This window comes from Nicotiana sylvestris, chromosome 12, assembly GCF_000393655.2.
Source record: "Nicotiana sylvestris chromosome 12, ASM39365v2, whole genome shotgun sequence".
NCBI lineage: Eukaryota > Viridiplantae > Streptophyta > Magnoliopsida > Solanales > Solanaceae > Nicotiana > Nicotiana sylvestris.
In genome coordinates this window covers 82,881,646-82,888,657 of record NC_091068.1, presented here as the reverse complement: position 1 = coordinate 82,888,657, position 7,012 = coordinate 82,881,646, and positions in this window count along the sequence as shown.

Here is a 7,012-nt window from a genome sequence, read left to right as displayed (position 1 = left end):
GAGTTTTATAAAAAAGGGCCCTTTTATATTACAATACTTAATGAAGAAGACGTCTCAACTTCATAATGGTATTATCATACGACAAAAGAAATAGGAATACACATGTTTCTTTGAAATAACTTGGACAAGTTTTTTTATTTTTGAACCTTGTCTAGATCCGAATAAAACTTTACATGTATTTGAATTACATTTATAACTTTCTCGTAACTGTTTTTCTTGTAACAGATTTAAAAGAAGAATAATAGACACGAGATTTTTCCTTATAACCCGTTTTAGTACATAGCCTTTATCCTTAGTGAGGTTTTTCTTTGGCCTTAGCTCGTGGCTTTATGACTTTTACTCTGCACTTGACTCTTTCAGGCTTGATTTTTCCTTAATCTTCTTTGCCTTCTTTATACACATGTCCGTGTATATTATGTAGTCCCCCAAGTGTTTGAGTGTTGAAGTATGAAGCCTCGAGCACTTGATAGTTTCTCTCATTTGGTCCTTTTCCTGAAAAGGAAAAACATACGAGACTCGGAGGGATGATTATAGATGAAGACTGCATAACCCGTTTGCATTTCTATCAGAATAATTGTAACCCTAGGCCAGGAATTTTAGGTTACTCCATGTGCCTTGCAGGTCGTGACTCATCATTTAGTACGGGTTAGAGTTTTGCCTATCATCTAAAATCGTTAGTAAAATCTTAACAATTCAAAAATGAGATTTAAAATGGTTATACCTGACCGTGGATTTTCTTTAGAAATAGTATCTCTTTAAATGAACAACATTCCAATGTGAAGGTAGTATCTTGCCATCCATTGTCTCCAGTTCATATGCTCCTTTTCCTGCAACATCACGCACTCTGTAGGGTCCTTCCCATATTGAACTTAATTTCCCTGTGTTAGCTACCTTTGTATACTGAAAAACCTTTTAAGCACGAAGTCCCCAATTTTGAAGAACCTGAGGCGTGCTTTTCTATTGTAGTATCGTTCTATGACTTGCTTTTGTGCTGCCATTCTTATTAAAGCAGCTTTTCTCCGCCCCTCGAGTAAATCTAGGTTGACCCGCATCTCCTCGTCATTAGACGTGTGTCGCCTGTGTGAACCATGTACTTGGTTCCCCTATCTCAACTGGAATTAAAGCCTCAGCTCCATAAACCAATAAGAACGGTGTTTCACCTCTACTTGTTTTTGCAGTTGTGCGATAAGCCCATAAAACTCCAGGTAACACTTCAGGCCAGTTTCCTTTTGATTCCTCTAGCCGTTTCTTTAAATTGTTGATAATGACTTTGTTCATTGATTCTGCCTGTCCATTACCCACCGGATGATAGAGTGTTGACGTAATCCTTTTAATTTGCCAACTTTGAAAAAATTCCGTGATCTGAGCTCTAATAAACTGAGGACCATTATCACATACGATCTCCTTTGGTACGCCGAATCTACATATGATATTCCGCCAAATAAAGTCTCTGACTTCCTTTTCTCGCACCTGTTTGAATGCACCTGCCTCTACCCATTTAGTAAAATAATCAATGAGAACAAGCAAAAATTTTACTTGTCCTTTTGCTTGCGGTAATGGTCCTACGATATCCATTCCCCATTTCATAAATGGCCATGGCGCAATGACTAGATGTAATAATTCCGCATGTCTATGCATATTGTTACCGTACCTCTGGCATTTATCACATTTGGCTACGAAACTTCTGCCTCCTTTTCCATTTTAGGCCAGTAATAACCTGCACTAATTAAGGTTCTTACTAGTGATCTTCCACCTGCGTGATTCCCGCAATGACTCTCGTGTATTTCTCTCATTACATACTCTGTTTGCGAAGGTCCAAGGCATCTTGCTAAGGATCCACCAAACATTTTACGATATAGATTGCCTTGTTTTAAGCAGTACCGAACGACCTGCCTTCGAAGCACATAAGCCTTTTTCTTGTCATCGGGACAGTTCCATACTGCAAAAAGCAACAATTTCGTTCCTCCAATCCCGGGTTAAGTTATTAAAATTTACCTCATTCGCATCAGGATCAAGAATAGAATGAAATAAATGTATCACTAAGGGATTTGCATCGTTTGCCACGCCAGCCGCAGATGGAAGATTAGCTAGGGCGTCTTCTTCAAGATTTTTGTCCTTGGGTATTTGTCTAATCTTCCAATCTTGAAATTGTTTTACCAATTCCCGTACCTTTTCTAAATACTGCTGCATCCTTGCTTCCCTGGTTGTATAAGTCCCCAGCATTTGATTAACTACGAGTTGTGAATCACTCTTTATTATAATCTGATTTATGCCAAGTTCCCGTGCCAGTTCTAAACCTGCAATCATAGCCTCATATTCTGCCTCATTGTTAGTTATGAAATGACATTTAATAGCTTGCTGATTGGTTTCACCCGTAGGTGGTACCAATACTATCCCCAAACCTGCTCCTCTTACGTTAGATGAGCCATTAGTGAATAAAGTCCAAGTTCCTGGGTTGGCTCCATTGAACATCTGTAATTCTTTTTCTGCTTCTAACTGTATTCCCTGACTAAAATCAGCCACGAAATTAGCTAATACTTGCGATTTTATAGCAGTTCTAGGTTGGTATGCAATTTCGTATTCACTTAACTCTATTGCCCAATTAGCTAACCTACCTGATAAATCATGCTTATATAATATGTTACGTAAAGGGTAGGTAGTTACCACAACGATAGGATGACATTGAAAATAAGGTCTTAGCTTCCTAGATGTCGTGATTAACACAAGTGCTAGTTTTTCTAACTGAGGATACCTCGTTTCTGCATCTAACAAAGATTTACTTACGTAATAGATAGGTGATTGTTTACCTTGCTCTTCTCGGACCAAAACAGCACTTACCGCCACCTCCGAAACAGCAAGGTAGAGGAGTAGCTTTTCCCCAGCCTTTGGTTTTGCCAACAAAGGCGGATTTGATAAGTACGTTTTCAAATTCCTAAGTGCTTGTTGACATTCCTCATTCCATTCAAAATGATCCTGCTTCTTAAGAGCTGAGAAGAATTTAAAACACTTCTCTAATGATTTAGAGATGAATCTTCCCAAGGCCGCAATTCTCCCTGTTAATCTTTGAACTTCTTTCTTGTTTGAAAGTATGTTAGGGATTTCTTCAATGGCTTTAATCTGTGCAGGATTTACTTCAATTCCATGGTTAGAAACAAGAAAACCCAAAAACTTGCATGATGCAACGCCAAATACACATTTTTTGGGATTTAACTTCATATTAAATTTACGCAAAAATTGAAAATGTGTCAGATAAGTGTGATATGTGATTTTTTAAGTACTGAGTTTTAACAAGCATATCATCTATATATACCTCCATTGTCTTTCCTAAATATTCCTAAAACATTTTGGTAACTAACCTCTGATACGTTGCACCTGCATTCTTTAGACCAAATGGCATTACTTTATAACAATAAGTCCCCCTATCTGTTATGAATGAAGTTTTTTCTTTATCTGCCAGATCCATTTTAATCTGATTGTAACCTGAATATGCATCTAAAAAACTTAACAATTTGTGACCTGCAATTGCATCAATCAATTGATCTATGTGTGGTAGTGGAAAAGAATCTTTAGGGCAGGCTTTGTTAAGATCTGTATAATCTACACAAACCTGCCACTTACCATTTTTCTTTGGAACCACAACAGTATTGGCTAACCAGTTAGGATATTTTACCTCTCGAATGGAACCAATTTTTAGCAATTTTTGGACTTCTTCTTGAATCACCTGATTCTTGAAAATTCCCTGCTTTCTTTTCTTTTGCTTCACAAGAGGATATGACGGATCTTCATTTAGTTTATGAGTCATCACCTCCGGTGGTATTCCTGTCATGTCGGAGTAGGACCAAGCAACGCAGTCCATGTTAGTTTTCAAAAATTCGATTAACTTACCTTTCATTCCTTGGTCAAGATTAGCCCCGACATAGACTTTTTTATTAGGCCACTAAGCAAATAACACGACAGGTTCTAATTCCTCTATCGTTGTTTTGATATCTTCATTCTCTTCTAGTTCTTGAATGGTATCAGGTCTTGAGTCTACATCTGTTCGCACTTGTTCAGTTGAGGTTTGTGTTGTGGTGTCCTCAACTGCCTTCTGTGATTTCTATTTGCCTCTACTTCTTGTGCTTGTATCTGCAACGGAGTTAATAGCCCTGGACGTATGTTGATCTCCGCGAATTTGACAAATTCCCCATGAAGATGGGAATTTGATAACTTGATGCAAGGTTGAAGGAACAACATTCATTTCATGGATCCATGATCTCCCTAGAATCATGTTGTAAACCATCTCCATGTCTACTACCTAGAACTTTGTATCTTTGACGACCCCTTTAGCAAAAGTGGTGAGTGTTACTTCTCCTTTTGTGACGACACTGGAATTATCAAATCTAGATAGAGTATGCGCCTTTGGTATTACTCCATCTTCAGCTTGCATCTCACGTAGCACTCTTAGTAAAATAATGTTCACGGAACTACCTGGATCAATCAAAACTCGTTTCACATTAGTATCATGCACAATTAAAGATATTACCAGTGCATCGTTATGAGGGATTAATACGCCATCTGTATATGCATAATTGAATATAGTATTGCCTTCTTCTAGACATGCCACACCCGTTTCCCTTGGGTAATAGTTATTTTGGATGTTTTGTTAGCTGCAGTATATGACACACCATTAATGTCTTCACCCCCACTTATAACGTTAACAGTTCTTTTGGGAGAAGGTGGTTTTGGAGGCTCCTGCCTGTTCTTCATGTAAGCTTGCTTGCCTTTCTCGCTGAACAACTCTGTAAGATATCGTTGTTTTAATAAATGATCAACTTCACTTTATAAAAATCTGCAATCTACTGTTTTATGCCAGTGATCATTATGGAAGTCGCACCAATGATCAGGGTTGTGCCTATTTGGATTCGATCTCATTTCCTTTGGCCATCGAACCTTACCTCCCATGCTTTTCAAAACAGTTACGAGCTCGGAGGTGCTGACGTTGAAGTTGTAACCTCCGAATCTCGCTTTTAAATTTCTATCATCATCCTGTGACTCATAGTTGTTTCGCTCGTTCCTAAATCTTGATGAAGAACCTGATTCTCTGTTTCTTGATCTGTGATCGTGCCTTTGATTATCCTGTTTTGACCGTGAGTCTTTCCCCGCAGGTCCCATATAGGGCTCGTACCTATTTTTACCGGATCTTTTTTCGTTCTCTACATGTCTTGAACGTATACTTTCTTCTTTTTGAGATCGGGGAACAATATCTTCCTCAATCCTCAACTTCGTGCTATACCTGTTATAAACATCGTTACACGTTGTAGCTGGGAATTCTCGAAGGCTTTTCTTTAGTCTCCTCGTAGCTTCCGAGCTTTTTTCATTCAAATTGCTTGTGAAAGCTATAGCTGCCCAGTTATTAGGTACACGCGGCAATGTCATTCTTTCGCGTTGAAATTTGTCCACGAATTCTCTAAGCAATTCTGAATCTCCTTGCTTAATTTTGAAAATATCCTCCATTATTTTTTCCACATTTTGGGCTCCCGAGTGTGCTTTGATGAAAGAATCTGCAAGCTCAGCAAAAGAATTTATAGAATTTTCAGGTAAAAAGGAATACCATGTTAGTGCTCCTTTGGTGAGTGTTTCACCAAATTTCTTGACTAATACCGATTCGATCTCCTGCTTAGTCAAATCATTGCCTTTTACGCCCGTTGTGAATGCAGTCACGTGGTCCCGTGGGTCTGTTGTTCCATCATACTTTGGAATATCAGGCATTTTGAACTTTTTGGAATTGGGAGTGGGGCAGCACTCGGCTTCCAGGGTTGTTGCGAATATCTGTCCATGTCTACTCCTTTGATTATAGGTGGCACTCCGGGTATCTGGTTCTCTCTCCTGCGATTTGCTGGGGGTTCCACCGCTGCCTGAGTTAACAAGCCCGGAACGAGGGTTTTCTATAGTGTTATTATTTAGAGAAGGTGTGGGTGTTGCAACAGGTAACTGGTTAACAAGCGCTTCAACAACTTTGTTGACCTGAGCAGTAATTAATTTCTGCAAAGCTTCATCAATAGCTTCAGTATTTTCAAATTGAGCATACTCGTTTATTTGAGATCCATCGGGAGTACCCTCACGAGATTGCTGTGGAGAGTCCTGCGGAGTAGGAACTTGAATGTTAATATTTTGTGGGCCTCCCTGACTTTGTTGGTTCTCTTAGTTTCCTGGGGTGTTGTCATTGTTATTTGACATAATTGATGTAACAAGGAAGGTCAAGTGAAAAGAAAATAGATTATCAGATTCCCGGTAACGGAACTAATTTGTTCAACCAAAAAATAAAATTTTAGTCAAAGCTAGAATTTAGAAGAACGCGGGTTACTGATAATCAAAAGAATATGTAGAAGAGAATAATTTGGAGTAACCAGAATGTAATCAGGAGAAAAACAAGTGAATCAGAGTATATTTCAATTGTGCATGTCCTTACAAGTGACTAGATACCTCCATTTTATAGGTATCTTGAAGATATGGGTTTCCTTCAAATCATAATGAGGCTATTATGAATAATTAAAGACATTGAATGCTACGTTACACAATCATTGTAATCAATACAAATTCTCTAACGTATCCGGTATTTAATGCCTATCGAATTCCGTATCTGCGCTCTTTATTATGGCCAGATCCGTTCCTTTTGATAAATGATATAAATAAGTACGAACGCTGAATCCTTCAAATATCCTCCCGTGCCTCTTCCTTTACCTTTGCTCGTTTCTATTGCTGCCCGTGGCTCTTGACTAATTATAATTCTTTGACTATTTGACCAGTCCACGTGTCTCAACTTATATAAATTCAATTTTTCCCAATACAGTTATCCAATAATAAAATCCGCCTAAAGTAATTTCCATATTAATTGTAGTACATCTATATTTTGAAAACCTTCATAATATTACTATTGTCAAGTAAGGTGAATCTCCTTTCTATTTTGAATTGTTCACACATTTTTATTTTGTAAATAAAGCACATACTTACTGCCAAAATCCCTTTCAGTCCT